Genomic DNA, 26,326 nt, shown 5'->3' with positions numbered 1-26,326 from the left:
TGTAGGTGGATATCCAATTGTCCCAGCATGATCTGTTGGAAGGACTATAGTTTCCCCATGGTATTATTTTGACACTATTGTTGAAAATCAGTTGACCATAGATGCATGGGTTTATTTCTGGACTCAATTCTATTCCATTGATCTATGTCTATCCTTATGCCATTGCCACATGGTCTTGATTTTTGTTGCTTTGTAATAAGACTTAAAAAGGGGAAGCATAGTTCTCCAACTTTGTTCTTTTTTTTCCCCCAAGGTTGTTTTTGCTATTCTGGGTCCCTTACATTTCCTTATGAATTACAGCATCAGTTTGTCAATTTCTGCAAAAGCACCTGGAATTTTGATAGGGATTGTACTGAATCTGCAGATCAGTTATGGGAGTATTGCCATCTTAATATTAAGTCTTTAAACCCAGGAACACATGATGTCTTTCCATTTATCTAAAATATTAAAAATATCTTCTTAATATTTTTCTGGTCCTGGAGATTGAAGCTGTCTGGTCCTGGAGCTGTTTATAGCCCCACCATCGAGTCACATCAGCCCTTTTTATTTTTTACTCTGATACAGGGTCTCATTAAGTTGCCCAGGCTGGCCTTGAACTTATTATGCTCCTCCTGCCTCAACCTCAAGGTGTTGCTGGGAATGCAGTATCCACCACTGCAGCTGGCTTTCTTTAGTTTATTTTAATGATTTTTTTTTTGTAATACAGTATATACTACTCTATTTTTTACTTTGGACCTTTAATACATAAATATTGAATCCCATAGATTTTGTTTATTACTTATTTATTTAGTCATTCTTTTTTACATATATATTTTTTAAGTTGTGTATAGACTCAATGCCTTTCTTTCTTTCTTTCTTTCTTTATTTATTTAGTGGTGCTAGGAATGAACCCAGTGCCTCACACTTGAAAGGCAAGTGCTCTACCACTGAGCTACAACTCCAGTCTGCATTCATTTATTTTTTAAGCAGGGTCCCACTAGGTTGCCCAGGCTGGTCTCAAGCAGTCCTCCTGACTCAGCCTTTTGAGTAGTTGGGACTACAGGCATGTGCCACACTTAGCTTTATTTTCTTATAGAAATTGTGAAAGAAAAGAAATATATCTTAATCCTTTGCTCTGAACTCTGGAAGGATTTTTTTAGTTAATTATATAATTCCCTAATTTTGTTTATAGCAGTTATCTATGATATTGCTTCTACAGTCTTCTAGCTTAAATATCCATCTATTTAGAAATTTCCAAAGACATTCTGGTTCTCAGATTGCTCCATTTTCTTGACAACCTGATCTTGTTACTCTTTAAATTTCACTAAGAACAGAGATGAGTTTTTTTTAATTTAATTTTTAAAAAAATTTTTATTGTTCCTACATTAATTCCTTTTCAGTAGGTGATATTTGCTCTAAATCAGTCTTCTTTCATATGGTGTATTTTCTTTTTCTTTTTTCTTCTTTTTTTTTAAAGAGAGAGAGAGAAAGAATTTTTAATATTTATTTTTTAGTTTTCGGTGGACACAACATCTTTGTTTGCATGTGGTGCTGAGGATAGAACCCGGGCCGCACGCATGCCAGGCGAGCGCGCTACTGCTTGAGCCACATCCCCAGCTCCTGTATTTTTTTTTTTTTCTATTAGTGATTTTTAAAATCTGCTCAAATTTGTGAGTGGAAATCTAGATCATTCAACATTGGTAAATGGTAATCCATCTGGAGTTAAACCACTGTTCAATTCTCCCTGTGGTCTTACTCTCTGAGGATGGTATTAGGTTGGGGATTGGCTTTCCCTTGCAATGAATTGGCTCTGAGTAGAAAAGTAGTGAATCCTTCCTCAGAGAAGATGAATGATTATTTTGGTGTGCAGGGATGCTGAGTCACCAAGCCTCAAACCTAAGTTGAGTGAAAGAGGAAAAGGAGGAGGAAGTAAAGAAATAGAGGATAGTTGTTTGTAACTTGGCCCAGGAAAGAACTTTGGATATGACTAATAGCACATGGAAATCAATGGAAGAAAATACTAAGTCTACTAAGTGTTTCAGGGAATTTTATGGCCAAGTCAGCCACAAACACCTCTTTCCACCTCCCTCAGCAAGCATTCTATCATTGAGCTACACCCCAGCCCCACAAATCTGGCTTTCAAAACAAAAACAACAAAATAACCGTAACTGTAAAAGAACCCTTAGGACTCAAACTTTTACCAGCAGGAAATGAGCTGTGAGACCTGTGAAATTTCTCTAGAGAACTTACTTCTCAGTACCCACTTCTGATGTGGACATGGAGGATAAGAATTAGGAAGAATAAGGCTGGGGCTGTAGCTCAGGCAGAGCGCATTGCCTACCTTGTGTGAAGCACTGGGTTTAATCCTTATCACTCCATTAAAAAAATAAATGAACTGAAAGCATTCTGTCCATCTACAACTACAAAAAAAATTTTTTTAAAGAAGAATAAGAAAGAATAATCAAGAGTATAGATCTAAAGGCCAAGAAATTAATGCAAAGGGGCATTTATCATTGAGAGGCAAACCAGGATATAATTACAGAATTTCACCCATGGCCAAGAAAAGGATTAAGAATTATTTGGAAGGACTCTATCATTTATATGAACTCTGCTATGAGCTTTAACATTTTTCACTGAATTTGGAGTGCTAAGCATTTGGAAATCATTAGTACAAGGGAGAGTGGAAGCATTCACAATGTTAACAGGTAACATTTAGTATGTTAACTGAATGAATGAATGATCCATATAGCCACTACCTGAGGTAGGTACTATTATGATGTTATTTTACAAACAGGGATGCTGAAATGGAGTTAAGTGACTTGGTCAAGGTTACATAATAGGTAATTGTTGAACTAGGATTAAAATCTTTGATGTCCATGTCCAGTGTTCACTCATATTCTCAGCATAGTTTATAATCACCACAGACTAATGGGCATGATGAGGTATATACAAACCCCTAAGAGAACATAAGGCATATGCACAAATTCAGAACCAGAGTGTGCTATCTATTAAAGGTGACATTGAACTATTTCAGTCTACCAGGATGTAAATAGATTGCTAACTTTTAACCGTTAGTCTTATTTACTGATGACTTACCACTACTACTGATTTACTAAGCCATCTGGTTCACAGTAGGTGTTCAATAAATGCTTATTGAATGAGTACCAGAATCCTGGTACTAAGATCCTTGAACTACTATGCCACATTTGCTGTGACATCTGCAGAGTCCAATGTGGCTGGCACTCAAAAAATCATCCTTAAACTAAACTGAGGGAAAACTGCTCTGTGGTTTCATTTTTCTTATCTTTAAAATGGAAAGTGTTCCTCTCCTCCAACTCTCCAGACCTTGTAAAGGAATGAGTTTTTCAAAAGCTTCTCATCTGTTTTAACTGTTTTTTTTCTCTTTAACGCCTTCTTATGAACTTGATTTATATACACAAGGTGAACTTGGAACCTCAAGTTTTAATTTACTGCAGTTTCCATGTGTAGGCCAGTTCTCATGGTGATTTTGCCAACTGACATTGGATTCCTTTTTGATGACTTAAACTGCCAATCATCTGCACCTTTCTATGTTGTAGTTAGTTTCAAAACATTTATTTTATTCTAAGTTTGCATTGTGTGCAAGACTCAGAACTGTAGGGATATAGCAGTGATTGAGAAAGCCATGTTTCCTGTCTTCCTGGCACTTAAAAATGTTTCTATGTGTTTTTAAAATACAGATAATATGAATTCAATGGTAAAACAACAACAGAAACATTCTTGTTCCTTAAGTACACAGGAGCAAAGTATTTAAAAAAAAAAAATCACTTCATGGAGCTCAATTACATGCCTGTAATCCCAGCGATTTGGGAGGCTGAAGCCAGAGGATGGAGAGTTTGAAGTCAGCCTTAGCAATTTAGCAAGACCCTAAGTAATTTAGAGGGTTGGGGATGTGACTCAGTGGTAAAGCGCCTCTGGGCTTAATCCCAGGGTCAAATAATAATAATATGTCTTCCTACCGTGGGAGAGAGAGAAGACAATCCAAACTGCAAACAAATCTTTTATTTTTGCTAGTCATAACTGAACTATGCCTTAAGTTACTTTCTAGTGATTACAGACTTCTAGTCAATTCCTTCTGTGTAGATCAATAGAAAAAAAAGAAAAAAAAACATGTACTTTGGTTCTGGAGAAAAAATTTTCAAGTGAGACAAGCAAACAAAAGTACTGACTTAGAGATTATGTGATCTAAGTTTAACTGACATTGTCTTTAAATAATTGACAATGATTTGTTAACACTTGACACTGATAGCAACCCACTTGGGACGGGGCGCTGCTGCAGCCTACCCCACTCCCACCAACAGGCTGAGTAAAAGAGAAACTTTTCTGTATAAATTCTGTATCCATCTAGCTTGGATCTTCTTCCATAAGGTGGAGTCATCTATCCCTGGTAACAATTACGGTTTAAGAAAATAGAACTGCATCTCTAATACAAAAGACGTCAACTGTGAAAAGTGGAGTGACATCTGTTACTATTCGGCAGCATCATCCCTCCAGAACGTTTGTCACTGCACTACCCAATAAAACCGAGGCCCCGATGGAAGGGGCTACCCGTGGACGGAGCTTCACCCTGTGGTCCTGGAGAACTTCCGCACCAGCCATGGCGAGACGCTGAGTCCCCGAGCCGCTGAGTCCCCAAACCGCTGGCGTGAACGCCAGGCCAGAAGTCCGGCAACCCTCGGGTTGCTCATTCCGGAGGTGCAAAAGTCTGCTTGGCCGGGAGATCCCGCGTTTGTTTGGTTTTGTCTGCGCCCTGCCCCCGCCCTACCTCCCTTCGTGCAAAAGGCCAAGGGTTTTTGACCCACCATTGCCCAGACTGAGTTCACGCTTGAGGTTCTTTAGCCGCCGTCCAGTGAACAGAGAAAGCAATCGCGCAATGAGGCGAGAGCACTCTGTGAATGAACGCGGACGCGGCCAGAAAATAATTTTTCTTCTTGGCTGCGCACGTCAGCAGCCCTGGGGCGGGGGGGGGGGGCAATCCTTTTTCCTAGGGGACCCTCTGCACACCCCCACCTCCACACCCCACAGTGGCCACCCACACACTCATCTCTGCGAGGAGTTTGGAAATGGAGGCGTGAGGACAGTGCACCCAGGGCTCCCCAGTATGGGTGGGGGCGAGTTTGGAGGGGGTGCGTAGGGAACGGTGTGCCCACTACCCTCGAGGGCAGCAAGGGGGAGACTTAAAGGCCACTCGCAGGCGTCAAGGCTGCGGGAGGGCAAGAGGCGGAGCTCCGGGAGAGGAAGCGGGGGTCCTCGCGGTGTAGGTTCTGGGCGAGCGGGAGGGGCAGCACCTGAGGAATCCGCCTCTGGCCGCGGCGGCCGCCGCCTCGCTCCGCCCCGGGGAACTGAGCGCGCGGCCAGCGAGCCTGCCAGAGAGACGCCAGCCGCCGGCGGCGCTAGCACCTCGGAGGAGGGTAGCCGAAGCGAGTGGAGCGCAGCGCTGGGAGCCGGACTGGGGGTGGGGAAACCAGCCCGGTCCAGGCGAGGGCCACCCCCGGTCCTCTGCCTCCGCGCCCCGCTAGGGCCAGGTGAGCGGCTGGGGGGACTCCCGGTGCGGGTGCTGGGAGGCTAGAGGTGAGAGGGCGTAAGGCCGGCGCCAGCGCACGGCTTCTCCCTCTCAGGAGCTGCCCTTTGGCGGGCCGGACACCCTGCCTGCGCCGGGGAGTGCTGCGGGACTTTTTCCGAGAGGAACTGGAAAGTGAAGCGGGGTGTGAGCGCGAGTGCATTTATGTGGCTAGGGCAGGCGCCTGTGCCAGCCCGAAACCCGCACCCGTCCTCCACCCGCCGCTTGGCGTCAGTCCACGGAAGGGACTCAGCCCGTGCTGTCGGCGCTCGAAGGCCAAAGGCCTGTCACTCCGGGCTCTCCTCGCTGCCTTTGTGGCGGGAGCCGGACAGACAGAGCGTGGGATGAGGGAGGCTGCGGCGCGCGGCAGAGTGCCGAGAAGCAACGAGGTGGAGGCTGAGAAGGGGTGCGCCCCGACCGGTTCCCGGAGCCCAGAGGGGACAGTGAGGCGGTCCCTGGAATGGTGGACGGCAGGTAGGGGGACACAAGAGGTGATCCGGGAGAGGATGGCTAGAGCTCGGCTTGGGAAAGTTGAGAGCGTCTATAGGTGACCAGGCGTTCGCTCTGTGTCCGTGGGTTTCTTTCTTTTTTTTTTTTTCCACGCCAAATGTCACTTCGTCACGAGCGCGCGCGCATGTCTTCCGGCCGTCATTTCCATTTTTCTTCTGTTGAGTGACTGAGGACCACTCTTATTCTGAATGAGACACAAAGGGTTGTGTTGACAGCTGACCCTGACACACAAAGTAGACAGCGAGGCGAGCTGTTCCTTGGCCAGGCGAGGGTGATAATGGGTGGTTTGTTCAAGTAAATCTGTTACCGCAATCCCTGAGCTCCATTATATGAAAATTAACGTGTTTGGATTCAGTGCGGTGCGGGTTTCTCTATCCGAGCTCAAGTAACGTCCCAGGACACGATTCATCTGCACGAAAAGCTGCTGCCTCCAAATGAGGGGATGAATCCTGGAGGAACTCCTAAATCTTGCTTCTTTCTTTGGTGAACGTGACTGTTACAAGGTCCTTATCCGCGCCTCTCCGTCCTCTGTCCCAGGCTAATAAGATAGAAATCAAATTTTAATTTCTACTCTCTGCACCATGATTGCCCCCTTTGAGATGAGAAGCCCTATTCGAATCCCCTTTTTAAAGCCTTGCCATTTAAATACCAGGAAAGAGTTTTTTCCTTTTCAAAAGGCTTTTGAATTAAACGCCCCCTTAAAAACATCACACTCCTGTTTATGTATTTATGTTTTAAATCCTGGAATTCTGTCTTGAGTTTTGCGACTGTGTTGGTTCTTTTTTTGCTCTGAAAATTTCTGTGAGATTTTACAAAATTTCAATACTGAAATCTTTTTTTTTTTTTGCCCGAAATCTTCTTTAAAATAAAAATTAAAATAGTTGTGCAATTGAAAGTGGTAATAAAATTGTATGCATTCAGTTGTGTATCGAGAAAGAAAAATTTAATTAATGAATGTGGAAAAGTAATAAGAATAGAGTAAATTTTTTAGCCAACAATGAAGAAAATACAGGGCAAATTAAGCCAGCACCCCCCACCTCCCCAGCTTTCCATCCCTCCAAACCCTGCTTCTCCCAGAGGCAACCACTGTTGTAAATTTCTTGTAGATATACTTCCCATAAACTTCTATTAAAATGGAGATACATTATGGAAATCAAGAATGAAAGGGACTGAATATAAGACTGAACTATATTAATGGTGATGACTGTTAATTTGATATGATACATGATGAAATTAGGACCTTTTATTTGGCCTAGGCTGATACTTACTACCTTGAAGATCAATTAGAGTGTGAAAAATCTTAGAACAAGTGTTCAGTGGAAAGCAGAACTATTAAACAATTATTCCTCACTCCCAGTTTCTTGACTCTGTTTTTTATAACCTTTGTTGAAGTTTTTCCTCTCTCTTGGAACTCTTTATAAAGTAGAGAATGAGAATTATAGTTTATTCTGTCCACTGCAGTGTATACCTGAAAACATTGGAATAATGTGTATATTTCCATGGATGTGTTTGAAAAGTCAGGAGAAATATGGAGGCCAAGTTTGAGAGTTTGGTCACATTTCCTAGTTCCAGGTCTGAATTTGCCTTAAACTAGCCAATAACTTTCTTGGAAATGCTTTTGTTTCCCCTCATTTAAATAAAGGAATTAAGCTACATGGTTTTTAAGGGGCCTTCTTTTTTTAAAAAAAAAAAATTATTCTTAATTGTAGATGGACACAATATCTTTATTTATTTATTTTTATGTGGTGCTGAGGATCGAACCTAGTGCCTCTCACATGCTAGGCAAGTACTCTGCTACTGAGCTATGATCCCAGTCCCTTAAAGGTACTAGAACTCCAAAATTCTATGATCAACATAGTCCTGTTGGAGTTTAAGACTGGCTAAGGAAAATCCAGTTGGACTGTGGATATCAGGCAGTGGTGTGACAAAAAAAAAAAAAAAAAAAAAAAAAAAAAAAATTCTGAATGGTAGGTCATAAAGAGGTTAGAGATGTTTGAAATACATTTCTATTTTAATGAGTTTGATATCATTGGAGAACAGCTACTTGACTTTCCCACAAAATGTCTGTTTATGTTGCTTGATAGAGACCAACCCCTGGGCTGAAAGGGCCTCTGCATGTCACCTTGTATAGCTAAGAGGGAATTCTCTTCACAGTTTATGGTGCCATTTATAGGGAAATTACTCTTACCAAACTCTTACTTTTCTTTTTGTTAAAGTGGAAATAAATTTCATTTTACCTACTTCAGAGACACCTGACATAAATTAATTAGCAATTCTTAAAAGTATTGAGATTATGAATATCCCTTACAGCTAAGAAATTTAGTTAACTTTGTAAGCACTTAGAGATCTTGTTCTTGGTAGGAAACTTTCCTAATCTTTAAAACATCTACAACCTCTGGGCTGATGATTCCTGGTTGGGTGCAGGAGTCTAGGAGTGACTACAAAGTTGTGAAAGTAAAAAGAATTTGCTAATTTTGGTCACTGTGGAGGATCTTAATTAAGGAATTTCAAAAGTACACTATAAATTCTGATTGTATGCAAAAAATCATTGATGTTAAGATGGAGATCCCTATTATCCTAGGTACATGTATGACTGTACAACCAGAGAAGTGAAAAATTGTGCATTTGTGTACAATGAGTCAAAGTGCATTCTGTTGTCATGTATAACTAATTAGAACAACAACAAAATGATGGAGATCCCATACTTAAAGAAAAGTTTCAAAACCACTGATTTAAAAATATTATGTAATTACTTTCACTAGGTCAATAACAAATAAATTATAGTGAAGTTTGAAAAATTGTTTAGGATGCTAGAAATATGAATTAGAAGAACAGATTTGTAAGAGTGCTTGATTTGCTGACAAAACTGATAAAAACAAAAGAAAAATGTGTACCAATAGTGAAATTCTACAGTGGCAATAATATTTATTTTTTGCATCTCCCTTCCCAATCTGAATATAATATATATGTTTATAGATGTCTTATTACAGGTACATTTTTATTCTGATTTTTTCATAAAAATTTTTCAATAGTTTACCACTTTATAATAATTTTATAATAGTTTATACAACAGATATCCCCAAATTTACTTAACTCTTCCTACTTTGGGATTTTCCAGTATTTTTTAAAAATACAATGACCATCCTCATGAATGTCATCTTTTTTTAAAGTTCTTAGGATTTTTTCGTAGAAAGGCAGGATAGTGTTGCTGTAAAAGAGTGTGCTCTAAAATTGGAAATTTTGAGTTTAAACCTAGCTCTATCACTTATTGGCAATATTGAGCGAGTAATTTATTTTCTCAGAACTTTAGCTTTCTAATCTGTAATATGCATTTAGTAATAGCTCTCTACAAATTGTTAAGTTAAAAAACCAGAATACATGAAAACACATATAAATGTTGCCACTTATTTTTATTAGAAAATTTCCAGATTTTCTGGAAATTATTTTCTAAAAGGGTTATCAAAGAGTATATTGATCATTAACAACTATATATGCATTTTTGTTATTTGGAAACAGTTAATTATTCTTATTAATCTGATCAGTATCAAATTCTATCCTTTGTCTTGGTTTGCATTTCTTTGATTTTGTACAGAGTGAGGAATAGTTTTTTTCAGCTGTGTTGCTAACTGTTTTCTAAATGTAGTTGTGGAAGCCTTATTGCCTCCATGCTTTCAAGCTAAACTATAAGATGGACATATAGGAGAGGTCAGTTGCAATGCTAATGACGAGTACACTAAAATTTTCAATAGGCTTTTAAAAAATTAATTGTAGGGTTTTTATATTTTGTGTCTATTGTAATGGTAAATTGCTATTATTTTAAATATTAAAAAAGTCACTTAAAATTAATAATTAATATCATATATAAACCCGATTTAAGTGAAAATTTAATTCTCTCTTTTCTTTTCCTTGAATGGCTGATTTATAAATAATTTTGTGATCACAATTTTGTAAACTTTTTATTAGGAATGCTTCTTAAAATTGAAGGAAAAAAACCAGAAAATTTATGATCTCTAATCAGGTTATCTCTTGGCTACAAATGGATCATGAAGTTATGCCCTCTGACTTGAGTTTTATATAGTCAAGGTAATTTAGACTACACAAAAGCATGCCCTTGTAAGTTCTGGAGTTCCAGCAACCCTGATATTTCTGGCAAACACACACCCAACATGGATAACAGCAGCTCTTTGTGCTGTTGAGCTCCAGGAGGGCTCTCTATTGTGTACTCTTCCTTCCCTCCCATTCTTGACTGACTGGTGATAGCCACTCCTCCAAGTCCAGATGTGAGGTCCCATAGCAACTACTTTTCTCTTCTACTCAACACCATATTTACCCTGACCATCTCTTCAGTGTATTTGTTTTTGTCCTGTCTTTGATACAGAAAACTGGCTATCTTTTCAAGGTTGTGGCTTCAGATTTTATTTTTATTTTTCCCTATGCTTTATGAGTATCAACAGTCCCAAAGTGGAGACTGTAGCCATGATCAGCAAAGATTAACACAAACCAGCACTTGATAAATGTTTGTTGCAGTGAACCATATCTTGTATTGTCTTCTCTGTTCCTGGCCATGGTTCTGTTTCTACCAGCCTGTAGAAGCAAACTTTAGTTGTATCCCGTATTGCTGTGTTGGCCTTTATTTACCAAGGTTAGCAGTTTTGCTTGATCTGGCTCTTCTAACTTCTTGTGTGCTTAGAGGATTTTCTTTGACTCTCATGCCTTACTTTTCCTCTGTAAAATGGGATTAGTGATTAGTCCTCTAATTATCAATCTCTTGCATAGAATATTTTTATGCGTGTGAAGATAAAATGAAATAATAAATGTAGACTTGTTTTAGAAAAACGAAATAATAAATATAGATTTGTTTTAGAAAAGTGAAATAATGTAGACTTGTTTTAGAAAAGAGTGTGGATAAAATTATACTGTTGTCAAAATTACGTATTGTCACTACCCTTTTAGGAGGGTCCATATCTTTAAGGAAACCTTGGCTCAGTGTGAAGTTGCACTTGGACCATGGGGTTAGATGGAAATCCTTAGGGTCCACCCTAACTTATTAAATCAGAAACTTTGGGGAGGGGGCCAACACACTTTTCTAGTGAGTAAAAAACTTCCACAACCACCGGCATGTTCTTCTACAAGTTAAATATTAGTTGTAAAATAATCCACAACTATTATAAAATCACATTTGCATGCTAGACATGGACTGAAAATCAGCTCTTATTATTAACCACTATTTGTCTTTTAATCTATCAGAATTTAATTCAGGTAGGAATTGTAAACACAGATGCCTGGAAGGGCCAAAGAGTAATTTTGAGTGAGGAAGCGGACACCTCAGAATGGCTCAGTCTCCTCTCTTGCCTTTTGGAAGTAAGGGCACATTGTCAGACTGCTTAATTTTTTAAATGAAGCTGGAAATTCACACTTCTATGTGAATACAAATGGTGGTAATGAATTTTAAAGAAAACATACAGTCCCATCAAAACAGATTTGGAAGCCAGGTAATTTCCAACCTCTGAGTTAAATAATTTTCTGTTGAATAAGTGTGATGACAGAAGAAATAAACCCATTAAACATTATTAGTAGTAAAAAATAAGTGCATATTAAAACTACACTTAGGGCAGGGGATGTGTCGCTCAGTGGTAGAGCACTTACCTAGCATATGTGAGGCCCTGGGTTCAATCCCTAACACTGAAGAAAGGAAAGAAGGAAGAAAGAGTAAAAATAAAAATAAAACCACACAAGACATTTTTCAACTTTCAGATTATGAAGTTCAATAGTTAGTTGACGATTAGATAAAAAATAGTTATTGTCATGTACTAAGAGTGAAGGCATATACTTACAATTTTTCTTGAGAGCAATTTGGCATTGCGTATCAAGACCTTCTAATATGCTAGTTCTTAGTCACAAGTAGCCATTTAAATGTTAGTTAATTAACATTATCTACAACTAAAGATTCAGTTTCTCAGTTGCCTTGGATTTCAAATGCTCAGCAGCTGCGTTCAGCTGGTGGGTGCTATGTTGAACAGTGTAGATAGAGAGCATTGGAGGAAGTTCTATTGGAAAGTGATGGTTTAAACTCTTTGACTTACAAATTTCCCTTCTAGGAGTTTGCTGAAAAGAAATAATTAGACAAATGCATAAAGGTCTATAACAAAAATATCACCTGAAACATTATTTATGAGAGTAAAAAAAATTGGAAAACATGCAAATGCCATGTTGAGAACCAGACTGTAGTAAATATCTATGAAAAAATGTTAAATATATTAAGTGAAAATATCTCTGTTGTAGAGTCATTTAATTTTGGGGGGTAGAAGCTTAGGTACAAAAGGTTAAGGAAACAATTTTTTCTCTTCTGAAAAATGTATGACAGAGGGGCTGGAGTTGTGGCGCAGTGGTAGAGCGCTCGCCTAGCACATGCGAGACCCTGGGTTTGATCCTCAGCACCACATAAAAATAAATAAATAAATAAAATAAAGGTATTGTGTCCAACTACAAATAAAAAATAAATTTTTTTTTAAAAACATATGACAGAATTTTTCCTTTTCAGCCTACATGCCTCTCTTCTCAAGTAGTATAACAGACTGACTTTCACTAAAAATGAGCAGAGGTATTGGACAACTCTCTAAATTTCATAAGAATTCTTGTAGCTAAGTTCTTGTTAGAAAATCAGAGTCTCAGGCCCCAACCCCAACTGCTGAACCAGGAATCTGTGTGTTAACAAACTGCTTACTAGTTATATCTGCCTCCTATCACTGAGTTGCTCAAGCTGCATTTGTTTTACCTTGACCAAGTTAAATCCTGAACTCTGTCCAGGCCCTGTTCTAGGTGTTAGGTATGCTGCAGTGAAGAAAAGTGCAAATACCCCTCCTCTTGGGAGTCAAGCTTAGTAAGCAAAAGAAAATGAGTTAAATATGCCGTCTTTTAGATAGTGGAATGCTAAAGAGAAAAATAAAGCAGAAAGAGGAATTAAGAAGTGAGATGGGGGTGCTGGGGATGTGGCTCAATGGTAGAGCGCTCGCCTAGCATGCATGAGGCACTGGGTTCCATCCTCAGCACCACATAAATGTTGAGTAAAGATATTGTGTCCACCTAAAACTTAAGAATAAATATTAAAAAAAAAAAAAAGAAGCGAGATGGAGCTTGTGATTTTCTACACATTGTCTCTGAGAAGTGTCACCTGAGTGAAGACATGAGGGCGGTGAGAGGCTGAGCCTTTGGAAAGTTTAGGGAATGAGGGTTTGTTGGAAGGGTAACCAAAGGGCTGGTGAGCTGAAGGGGTGCGGGAGGTGAGGGAGTGAGTGGGGGATTAGGTCAGAGAGGTAATGTGTGAATCTTTTTACTTCAAAATTCTTTGTCTCAGGCTGGGGTTGTGGCTCAGTGGTAGAGCGTTTGCCTAGCATGTTCGAGGCACTGGGTTCGATTCTCAGCACCGTGTATAAATAAATGAATAAAATAAAGATCCATCAACATCTAAAATATTATTTTAAAATAAATTCTTTGTCTCTAGTGTGCCATACTCTTCAAGTTATATAGTTAATCAGTTTGTAAAGAGATCAACCATCCCCCAAATTCAGTTTTTCAAGGGGATTTGTCACGTTCTGCCACATTTGCCTGGGGTGCTTATTAAATATGGATTATTGGTCACTGGACCTACTGAATAAGAATCTCTGGGGTGGGACCCACAAATATACATTTAAACAATCTTCCCAAGTGTTTTTTATGGATACAAAAGTATAGAACCACTCTTCAAATTTATCGTTCTGTAAATTTAGCTGTTTTTGGATACCAGGGATTTAACTTGCGAGCACTCGACCACTGAGCCACATCCCCAGCCCTATTTTGTATTTTATTTAGAGACAGGGTCTCACTGAGTTGCTTAGTGCCTCGCTTTTGCTGAGTCTGGCTTTGAACTAGCGATCCTCCTGCCTCAGCCTCCCTAGCTGCTGGGATTACAGGTGTGTGCCACCCCACCCAACTGTAAATTTAGTTTTTATGTAGCAGATAGGCCAAAAGTTGTCCCTGCTGCCTCTATAGGTCACAGTGTGAAAAGAAGATGTCATTGGTATCATATCTCCTTTATTTCCTGCATTTAAAATCAATTCAACGGACACAACTTACAGCAGGTTTATGTATACATATTTTTTTTTTAAAGAGAGAGTGAGAGAGGGAGAGAGAGAGAGAGAATTTTTAATATTTATTTTTTAGTTCTCGGCGGACACAACATCTTTGTTTGTATGTGGTGCTGAGGATCCAACCCGGGCCGAACGCATGCCAGGCAAGCGCGCTACCACTTGAGCCACATCCCCAGCCCTAGGTATACATCTTTATGAGGTATTTGGGGAACTGAAAAACTATTACTGGGATCTATATACCCACATTGGATGATGGGGGGAATTTCTCACTTTAAAAATGAGAAAGTGAAAAGTTTTGCCATCTACCGCCAAGTCTGTTCTGTTTTTTGAAAAGGGCGAATTTAAATTTATTTGATTTTTTTCCCTCAAGTTGTCTTTTTGTCCTGTTACTTCCTTTTTTCTTCTTTCCTTCTAAAAATCTAACCATACTAAATTAAACACCATTGACATTTCTGTGGCTATCCTTTATGCGCGCACACACACACACACACACACACACACATATATATATTTGTTAATACAATTTTATATAAACATATTGTGCTTTAAAAAATCATAGTCATTTCTTTTTTAAAAATTCAGAGGACTGTCTTTCTCCTTTACCCTTCCTTTTCATGCTACCAGTCTTGCTGATCTTTATGTTGTATTAACTTTTTCCATGACCATGTAAAAATATGTTATACACATTAAGATGTACTACGTATAGTATGTTTCAGCATCTTTTATATGCTGTCATATTTTATACATAGTCATCTTTCTTTTTTCACTTAATAAAACACAAGGGATAAATTCTAAATTAATTGGTATAGCTCTTACTTATTCTTTTTAATGATTATATAATATTTTTTAGTATATATATTTCACAATTAAACAACTATTGAAGGACATTTATTTAAAATAAGCAAGGAACTAAAGCTGTATATTAAGAGATAGACAAATCTCATTACATAATTTAAAAATAGTTTTGTAAAGCAAAAAAGAAACCATAAATAAATACTATAAGCAAATGACAGATTTTGGGGGAAACACCTTTAATGTGCAGATAAAAGATTACCATTTATGGTATATAAAGAACTATTACAAAACGGTAATGAAAATATTTTATAAAACAGAACTTTAAAATGTTTGCAAACAGTGTAACTAATCAGTCACAGTAACTCAATTCTAATTGTCAATTAATATAAAAAATGCTAGATTTATTTGTTGTTTAAAAATGCAAATTACAAATTATAAACTATTACTTGATGCCTACTTGATATTAATATAGAACTTTCATCCATTATCATTTCTAGAACTAGTTTGTTTCACTGAAAAAGCTATGCATTAACATTTTTTTTTAGGGTATCTGGGATTGAACTCAGGGGCACTCAACCACTGAGCCACATCCCCAGCCCCTTTTTTGTGTTTTATTTAGAGACAGGGTCTCACTGAGTTGCTTAGCACCTCACTTTTGCTGAGGCTGGCTTGGAACTCTCAATCCTCCTGCCTCAGCCTCCTGAGCCGCTGGATAATAGGCATGTGCCACCACGTCCAGCCTTAACTTTGGTTTAACAAATTTTATTAAAGTTGTAAAACAGAGTTATTTCTCAGGATTATTTTTGTTTGCTCATTGAATTTGAGGAAGATTGAATTTTATTTTCTTTCAGGCTGAATTCATAAGCTAAAGTATGAGAACAGAGATTAGAAATTAAAATTTATTTTATTTTTGTTTTTATTTTTGTAGTGCTGGGAATTTGAGCACATGTTCTTGTGCATGTTAGGCAAACACTCTACCTAAGCACAGTAAATTTATTAAGTAAATTGTTATATCAATTGCATGACTTTTTTTTTTAATTTAAGAGGATTTCTTCCATTTCAAAATGGAGTGCTGTTACATTTTACAGCCATAGGTAATCCACCCTGAGAGAAAACAGTGCCACAGGGTTTTTGTGACTTGCTTAAGGTCACCTAGCTAGTCCTGCATGCTTTCTAATTTACCTTCTTGTTTCTCAATGTTTTCTTATACCTTTAATTGCAGCTAATATAGAGAAATCACATTTCAAGAATTGTTTCCTTTTTCAAAAAATATTGAATTACAACTCTTAGGAAAATTAATATGATTATATTTTAAGTAGAATTTTTAAGTAGAATAATATCATATGAGAACACTATAAAAAGTCAGAAAATAAACATGACTTACAATCCTACCACCCTAGGAGAATGAACTGTTACTTCAATTTTGCTTTATCTGTATGTGTTAATTATTTTTATATATTTAATACCATAACATTTTTCTAAAAACTTATTATTCACTGAAAAATCTATGCATTAACCTTTTTTTTTTTTTTTTTTAGGGTACTGGGGATTGAACTCAGGGGCACTCCACCACTGAGCCACATCCCTAGCCTTCTTTCCTAATTTATTTAGAGACAGGGTCTCACTGAGTTGCTTAGCGCCTCGCTTTTACTGAGGCTGGCTTGGAACTTTCCATCCCCCTGCCTCAGCCTCCTGAGCTGCTGGGATAATAGGCATGTGCCACCACACCCAGCCTATGCATTAAGTTTGGTTTTAAAAATTTTATTAAAGCTGTAAAACAGAGTTATTTCTCAAGATTTTTTGTTTGCTCGTTGAATTTGAGGAAGATTGAATTTTATTTACTTTCCAAAAACTTTTGGTAATTTTGACTTTCAGGCTTTCCAACAACCTGCTTGAATCAATTCTTCCTTTTTTCAATTTATTTTTTATGCATGTTATTTTTAAGTCTTGAACATTGTTTTGTATCAGTGTCCATACCTGATCAAAAACCTTCAGTGACTCCCACTTGCCTACCTTAGTGTTTCCCAAAGGACATTAGGACCCTGGTCTAATGCTGGCAGCTGCATGTAACAAAACCAAAAACTAAGGATATTTACTAGTGAAGTTGCTTTTTCCCTAAATATTTATTTTTTGTAGTTGTAGTTGGACACAATAACTTTATTTTATTTATTTATATGTGGTGCTGAGGATCGAACCCAGGGCCTTGCAGGTGCAAGGTGAGTGCTCTACCCCTGAGCCACAACCCCAGCCTCTACCAGTAAAGTGCACCAAAATGTGTAGGGTAGAGGGAGAGAGCAGTTCTTGGGTTAATTCAGATGCTGTTGATGCCAAGGATTCAGGTTCTTTTGGTCACATTGTCATCCTTAGCTCGTTGGCATTTGTCTTCCAGCTTGTTTCTTCATTTTCCTAGAATGTTAATAGCATGCACAAGACTCGTATCCTCATGAATCTTTAACTGGAGTCAGAAGAAGGCTTTTTTTTTTTTCCTGTTCAGGCTAAATACTTTTTAAAAGAATTTACCTACAGGTATAGATGTACCAAATCTCCTTGGTTAGAATTTTCCCCATGCTCATCAGAACCCATTTGCCAAGAAGGAAAATGGAATTACCATGACTTCTGTAGAATATTTACGATTTTCCTTAGAGCCTAATGAGGGGACCCATTCTCTGGGGTAAGCATGCAATCTCTGGGGTTGTTCATATGGAAGAAGATCAAAAAATGGGATGATTAGGCAGACAACCAATGTGTACCATAAAACTGAATTTTCTTAGTTCTTTCAGGGATCTTCAAAATCTGATCCCATAATAATCTAATATGAAACCTCTATTCTATACAAGCCAATCAGTTGTCTTTCCTCCCTATTATATCCTGCTCATGTGCATTCCTACCTATTGGCATATTATTTTCTGTATTTTCCAAATATCCAATACAAAAACTCATGTTAACTCATGTTGTTTCTCTTTCATAAAAAGTTTTCTCTGTTCTCTAAAGCCGATGTGGCTCTTTTAACTAAAATCTATTTAATTTAAAATTAAGTTTTTCAGGGCTGGAGATGTGGCTCAAGTGGTAATGCGCTAGCCTGGCATGCACGGGGCCCTGGGTTCGATCCTCAGCACCACATAAAATAAAATAAAAATGTTGTGTCCACCAAAAACTGAAAAATAAATATAAAAAAAATTAAGTTTTTCATTCACACTAGTTGCATTTTAAGAGCCTTCTGGCTACTGTGTTGGATATCAAAAGTATAGAATATTTCTATCATTACAGAAAGTTCTCATGGACAGCATTACTCTGGAGATTCTTGCAAACCATGCCTATTATTTAACACAGTGTGTGCCAAACTGGAGATCATCTGTATGGGAATCAACTGGGATGCTGTATAAATGCAGACTCTGAGCCCTGGGAATAGAAACCAGACCACTTTCACATCAGTAAAGATGAAGGACTTTGGGTTGGGGTTGTAGCTCAGTGGCAGAGCACTTGCCTAGCATGTGTGAGGCACTGGATTCGCTTCTCAGCACCATAAGTAAATAAATAAAATAATGGTACATTGACAATTAAAATAATATTTTTTAAAAAGATGAAGGATGTTGCTTTAAGGTGTAGTTTCTGTCTTTTATGTAAATTTATTGAACATTTGAGTTTTTATTAATTTTTTTATGCTCTAAACACAGTTTTTATGTTAAGTTTTAGAATTTTAGGGTATAGGATTACAAAATTTCAAAAAGTATTCTTTACTGAATATTAGAATATAAGCCTCTTAAGAAGAGGTACTATGGCATATTATTTTCTGTATTTTCCAAATATCCAATACAAAAATATCTAATGCAATATTGGGTACAAAGTATTGACCAATTAGCTGTATTCTACAGAATCTAGAGTCTATTATATTTAGTTGCTAATTCTTTGAAAAATAATAGGGTTTTCAATATTGAAGATAGAAGATGGATGATAATGAAAGTACTTCTCAATATTTTCCTCAGTTTCATGTATTGGAAATAAGCCTGAATATCGTGAATGTATTTCTGATTATCATATGAAGATGTTCCCTATACAGTTAAGATTTTCAGCACTTAAGAAAAGAATGACTGTTTTTAAAATCCTCTGAATTCTTTTATGGAACATAAACTAATCAAACCTCTGGAGCCATAGTTGTAAATGGACTCCCCAGGTGAATTGGGTTCATCTCTCAATTAGCTACATAGTCCCAGGTAGCTGTTCTGTGCTCTACTTTGATGATTTGTTAATGGCGTGAGAATTGCTGGAGCAAGATCTTGACACATTGGAGATTAGCTAAGGCTACATGTTCACAAGTTGGAAAACAAGTGAATGGTCCAGTAGAATAGTCATTAGCCATGAGCTGCAGAATCTCAGGACTAATTTGAGGAATTTTTATGCACAATTTCACAGCTTGAATCATTCTTTGGGTTGATGTAAAAACAAACAGCTACATTCTGTGGTAGGCTCATACATTAATAATGTTACTAAATTCTTAGTTTTCTGGAAAAATTAGGCCATGTAAAAACCCTATTTTCCCCCTTTTTCATATGAATGGAACAATCAAATACTAGGTGTGATATTTTTACAGTATTACTACCTTTGGGTAGTAAGTATAAAGTCAAAATTCAAACCTAAGGCTGGCTGATTTCAAAGTTATTATTCTTTCCTCTGTGTCATATTAGATGTATATGTCTTGTGGCTTTAGTAAATTGTAAGATCTAGAAGTCAGGAATTGTGTCTTAAAATGTTTTATCTTACCCAAAACTTGGTCAAAAGTTTTATTAAATGAACCATCTGCATAATTTACTGAAGCTGTGTTGGAGTCTGTAAATGAAGTATCTGGGTTATGGTATTTCAGATATTCTAAATGTTTAAGGTTTTATGCCATTGTAAAGACCCTTGAGCCCGTGGTATGCCTTATCTCAACGTTTACCTCCAGAGCAGGATCTGTGATGAAACAGTACATGGCATAGTTGCATGTCTGATATTTCAGAGAGAGAGAGAGAGAGAGAGAGAGAGAGAGAAATGTATACACACAGAGAAGTGTGTTTATCAGTATATGAGCGTATGCACAAAACAGTCTGTATTCATAAAAAAGTTATGAAGGTCTTTATGACCCATTTACTTGTCTCTACCTATTCATCTCCTATTTAATAATTTAATTCATAGCAAGTATTAATTAATTAATACAAATCAATCTGTACTACCACACACATTGGGCAAACATCATTTCTAATCTTTACAACAGCCCTGTGATACAGGCCTCATTCTCACTTTTACAGCTAAGAAAACAAAAGTTTAGAAAGGGTTAAGTAAATTTCACATGAGCCTTTGGGTAGTGAGTATAAAGTCAGAATTCAAACCTAAGGCTGGCTGATTTCAAAGTTATCATTCTTTCCTCTATGTGGTACTAGGTATATACGTCTTGTGGCTTTAGTAAATTGTAAGATCTAGAAGTCAGGAATTGTATCTTAAAATGTTTTCTCTTACCCAGAAAAGTAACTTGTTACAAATGTTGCTGCTCTTGCTGAAGGTGGCCATAGGTAAGTGCTAAAAGTCTATATTAACTCTTTCAGATCCTTAGGGAATGGTTTAGTGCAACATAAACCATTTAGTGAAACAGGCTGTACAAGGCTATATCTTGGTGAAGAATGGTGCTAATGGGGATCAAGTCCTGGTTTTTCTTACCAAGCTTGAATGAAGGCTCCAAGATGGTAGATGTTTTGTCCTTTTGCTTATTGCTCCATCTGTAGCGCCTAGGACAGACAGGGCATAGTTGCCCCTCAGTAAACATTTGTTAATAAATGAATGAATGGATGACATGTGTGGGGAGGTGTTAGATTTAGTCTATGACTGTATATTCTGTATATTTGGCCTGGGTCAAACATATTTCCAGTCCAAGCCACTGACTACAAGAGGACTTTGGGGAAAAGGGAAGAAAATCAAGGCAAGGTCCATGCTTTTTGGAAGCTGTCAGCAGCGTTATCTTTTGAATAAAGGGTGGGAACAGGAAAATAAATCCAAAAGTGTTCTGTGGCCAAAGTGAAGGGAGATACATTTCATTCTCTCTTCTTTTTGAATTTCACAAAATGGTTTTTGTAATCCTTCATGCATGTTCAATTTATCTTCAAATTTACTTATTTGCAAATTTACTTATTGTTATTTATATATATTTATTTTTAAATTATAGATGGACATGATGTCTTTATTTTACTTTTTATGTGGTATTGAGGATTGAACCCAGTGCCTCATGCATGCCAGGTGTGCACTCTACCTCTGAGCCACAATCTCAGCCCACAAATTTACTTATTATTCGGTAATATGGGCTTTGCATTTGCCAATAAATATCCTAGTTAAAATAATAATAATAATGGAAACCTAGTGTGGTGGTATATGACTGTAATCCTGGCTACTTTGAAAGCTGAGGATAGAAAGATAGTAGAATGAATTGGACATAACTTTCCTATGTTCATATACGAATATACCACCAGTGTAACTCCACATCACATACAACCACAAGAATAGGAAGTTAGACTCCATGTACGTATAATATGTCAAAATATACTCTATTGTCATGTGTATCTAAAAAAAAATTTTAAAAAGAGAAAGCTGAGGATAGAGGATCACAATTTTGAGGCTACCTGGACAACTTAGTAGACTCTGTCTCAAAATTAAAAAATAAAAATAAAAAGGGCCATGGATGTAGCTTGTTACAGGCTGTAGTACAGGCTGTGGTAGGTCCTTGTTTCAATTCCCAGTATTACCTAAAGAAAAAAAAAAAAAAAGAAAAGAAAAAAGAATGAAGCCATTTATTTCCAGGATAGTATTGCTTGGTGTAATAGAATACAGAAATTGATAGTCTGAAAAAAAAGTATGTTGAAAACTGTGACAACTTTCTTGTACTGTATAAATGTTACAGTTGTATTGCTTATTCTGTTTTAAATTGATAAAACTTCCAAAATCAAAACAGTGTGGGCTTATTTTAGATACTGTTACACCAGAGGTTACCAGACATCTGTCATGATGTTTATCTTTGGGAAGCTAAAGTTCATGTATTGCAAATGGACACCATCATTCTAATTTAGATTAAGGTATGTGTCTAACCAGTGCTGATTTTTAATTTTTTTATTTTTAGTTGTAGATGGACACAATATCTTTGTTTATTAGTTTATTTTTATGTGGTGCTGAGGATCGAACACAGTGCCTCCCACATGTGAGGCAAGTGCTCTACCATTGAGCTACGGCCCCAGCCCCAGTACTGATTTATGAAGGCTTTGGAGTTGTAATTGGTAACAGTAATCATAGTATCAAACTATCCCTCATTTCATTTGGATAAAAAGTAATGATTTTCTCAAATATATTTGTCACTTCCTTAAAAACAATTTTTTCTGTTCATGATTTTCCTACTGAGCAAGAGGTTCATGTCTACTGGGGATAATAGAATTCTCCACTGGGTAGGAAATTAACAATAAAAGTTAATAAGTCTTTATTAGGTACCTATAATTGGAATAGATGCTGTGGAGAGAAAAAGGAAAATAAAGAGCTGTCCCTGCCCTTGGGGAAAGCTACAATCTAGTTAAAAGACAGTAATGTGACTTGTGGTTTTGTAGACTCAGTTCCAATTTTATTCAAACCACGTTCCTCAAACCATTACTGATGTAGTAAAAGATTTATATAATGTAATATGTAAGGGTTATATTTGTTCTCTTCCACAATACCAAAATTATAAAAGAACATATTTGAATTGATATTTAATGGAGTTTTAATGTCCATTTCATTCTTTTAATATGAAAAGTTATTTTAAACATTTTCATTAGGCATTGAATATGAAATTTGAAATAGTATTGGTGATGTTAAGAAAATTGTGGTATGAGCTTGAAGTTAGTTAGTGATACTTCATGGATATTGAAGTTTCTATAAATAATAATAAAACTGTAGCAGGCATTTTTGGGGGGAGATATGAATTTTAAAACTATTCAATTCATATCCTTTTGTGTGTCTTATAATTTTAGTAAATATTTTTATTTTGAGTTGTTCTTTTTTTTAAATATTTTTTAAGTTGTCAATGGACCTTTATTTTACTTATTTATATGTGGTGCTCAGAATTGAACCCTGTGCCTCACACATGCTAGGCAAGTACTCTACCACTAAGCCACAACCCCAGCCCGTCTTCTGAGTTGTTCTTTATGTAGTAAATTTAAGGCAGGTGAAATTATCACTTAAAGAGGAAGTAAATGAAAGCTCATTTTGATCTTCAGACCATATTTAAAGCATATTACAATTATATGAAATTACTTAATATGTTGCTATTCTACTGATGCATGTAAATTATAATGAGAAATAATAAACATTTAAAGCACAGGTCTTAAAAGTATTTCTTTATAAATACAATTCACTCCTTGATGGCTAGGATGGTGCTTGCCTATAATCTCAGTTACTCTGGAGGCTGAGGCAGGAAAATCAAATTTGAAAATCAAAAAAAATGAAATGGACATTAAAACTCCATTAGATATCAATTCAAATACGTTCTTTTATAATTTTGGTATTGGGGAAGAGAACAAATAACATCCTTACATATTACATTATATAAATCTTTTACTACAGCCTTGGCAATTTAGGGAGACCCTGTCTCAAAATAAAAAACAAAAAGGAAAGGACTGGGGATACAGTTCAGTGGTAGAGTACTTCTGGGTTCAATCCTCACTACCATCTCCCCTTCCCTCCTAATTTCAGATTCTTGAAAATTTTTCATCAATGAAAAATTAGGTGCATTCTAATTTGGCCCTTGAAATGTTTCTATGCACAATAGTTTAAAAGTTGTAAGATGAAATCATGTCATATTTATCATAATATGTTATCTTTATATAAATTTTCTTTTAATTGAATTAAATTAAATTTTCTATCAGATTTGTGGACCCTCAAAGAAGGAAAGTACAGGTTAAGGAAAGAAAGAAAGGTGGGGGAACTCCACAAACTTAAAGAATAATTAGAATTCACTACACATACAATAGTATTTTAGTTTTAAACTGTTAGTCCTATAAATTAGGACCTATTAAATAAAAGGTTTAAGTGAGTCTGCTAAACTCTAGTTCATTACATTTATGTAGTCATTTATTGCCATTGATACCATCTCTATTTATTAAAAACCTGAAACTTATGCCCATGGAGAAGGCTGACTTTTGTTAGTATTTTGACTTAGCTGCTAAAAGATACTTTCTTCTTAACTCTTAAGTTAAAGCATTGGTATATAAATCCTATTGAAATGATGTATTAAGTTGACTGATTAAAAATAGTTGTGTAGTCACAACTTTTCTTTCTCCTTAGAATTAGAGATTTAAATCTCTGAAAACATTAATGTGTGTGGGATGGTTATGATAGTCCAGCTGCCTTTGTGTGTGTTTCATTTAAATGTAAATTTATCTTACAGACTCTAAAGATGAGCTCAGAAGGTAGAGAATTTTAATGTGAATAGTCATTTTCTTTGTTTTTCATGAATACCAAAATCCCTGTTTTACACTAAAGAAAGAAAAAAAAAAACTTATTAAACAGCCAGCACTCAACTGCTTTTTTTTTAATGGATTATCAATTTTCTCTCATTAGCAGTTTTTCTAAGATTACATAATTCTATGAGAAGAAAACTAATTTATACACTATAAAAGCACATATGTCAAGAATTAAACAATGTCCAGTATGATGCTAGGTATTATTTTACAGTACTTTGTAAAAGCAAACAGTACTGTTTTAGCCAGAAGTCAGCTTGTAGAAATGTATTACAAATAATTAAATCTTAGATGTTAAGAAATTAACTATTGAAGGTGGCAAAAGTCCATTGACATATATGTATGACACGTATCTATATGCTGTGTATATAATTAGACTGATACATAATTTAATCATTGATTAAAATATCTAATACTATAATTATAAAACTTCCAGGAACAGTTTTTGAGAACAAGTTTTCAAGGAAGTTTCCATTTATCACTATACTCTTTAAGACAGAAGATCAAGATTCCAAGCTCCATATTTTTGCTTCATTTTATCCTCACTGTTGGTGTCAAATAAGCTACTATGACTGTTCTCCCAAGGAAGGTTACCTTCTGTTGTCTTTAGCAATCTTTTCTACTTCTCTACAATGAAAGAAGTCATTTTTTAGAGTTGCTATTGATTGCATATTTTGAACTCATTTTTGTCTGTAGTTATTGTGTTACCAGCCTGTGATTAACTTGTGCTATAAAAACAAACAAATAGACCAAAACCTGTTTGATCTACCCTAACCTTTCCATATGTAAATTTTGGAAAAGTGACACTGTAGCATGCTAATAAAATGTACTCCTGCATTGTCATTTCCAGAGTAATTATAAAAAGGATTATAAAGTTTACTGAAGGGATTGTTATTTGTTGGTTGATAAAATTTACTTAAGCCACCTAAATGTAAATATTTCCCAAGCAACCCCTATGGAGTCAAGGGTTTCCTTTAAAGAAAAAAACCATTGTTTATTCTAAATATATGTTTTTCACAAGAAAAGTAAAGGAGTGTTTTCAAAACATTTTTAAAAGGTCTTGACTTTTTAATTATGCCACTTTTTAATATACAAGTTTCTATCAAATACTTGCAGATTTAAGACAACTGCATATTTTGCTCTAAGTAATAGCTGTCATTTAGAATTTGAAACAGTTTTACAGTAACCAGATGGGGTATGAAATGTGTATTTGTAGTACTTTCTAATTTACGGATTCTAGGATATGAGGTCAGACACATTGGTTTATAATCAAAATAAGGGATTCGTTTTCTTTGTAATTTTAGTGAAATAAAGAGGAGGCATATTCTTTGAGAACAGGAATATAAGTACTATTCTTAGAAGTAACCCTCCCATCAAACAAATCTCTTTTTTGTTCCTTCTCCAGTTTTCTCTCCATCCTCTAAACTCCTGAGCTTGGAGAAAGTGAACTCTAAAAACCAGTCTTTCTCTATGTGAATGCCAAACCTTGTGGAGAATTTGTGTGGTGGAGTTTCTCTCATCTCAGGTACAGTATGTGAATACTTTGTAAAAATACTATGCTGCCCTGGTTACACTTTTACTTTCTCAGTTACTTTGATCGTTAGGCAAAGAAAACCAATAATGAATCTCATTTCATTATTTGAGTCAAAACCTTATTAGTCTAAGACACATATTTTGTAACAAAAATTTTGTTTCTTAAAACCATTGGAAATGAATATTCATATTTATTACAGTTATTTTTGTTGGGAGGTTGTCATTGATAGTTGTAAAAGTGTTTCTTAGGTTACAAATGGTGAGCCCCTTTGGAAGATGATGAC

At 36.4% G+C, this 26,326-nt stretch overlaps 1 protein-coding gene across 1 annotated transcript in view; it reads left to right on the top strand.

Moving 5' to 3' along the window:
* The first annotated feature begins 5,414 nt into the window (after positions 1 to 5,414).
* Positions 5,415 to 26,326, top strand: part of Greb1l (GREB1 like retinoic acid receptor coactivator) — a 250,854-nt gene continuing 229,942 nt past the window's right edge. The window contains exons 1-2 of the mRNA XM_076837400.2: positions 5,415 to 5,543; positions 25,915 to 26,034. The gene's annotated coding sequence lies outside the window, so the exon portion shown is untranslated. The remainder of the gene's footprint in view (positions 5,544 to 25,914; positions 26,035 to 26,326) is intronic.

This window comes from Callospermophilus lateralis, chromosome 17, assembly GCF_048772815.1.
Source record: "Callospermophilus lateralis isolate mCalLat2 chromosome 17, mCalLat2.hap1, whole genome shotgun sequence".
Lineage (NCBI taxonomy): Eukaryota > Metazoa > Chordata > Mammalia > Rodentia > Sciuridae > Callospermophilus > Callospermophilus lateralis.
Note: the sequence above shows the minus strand (reverse complement) of the source record. Positions and strands in the feature narration are given on the sequence as shown.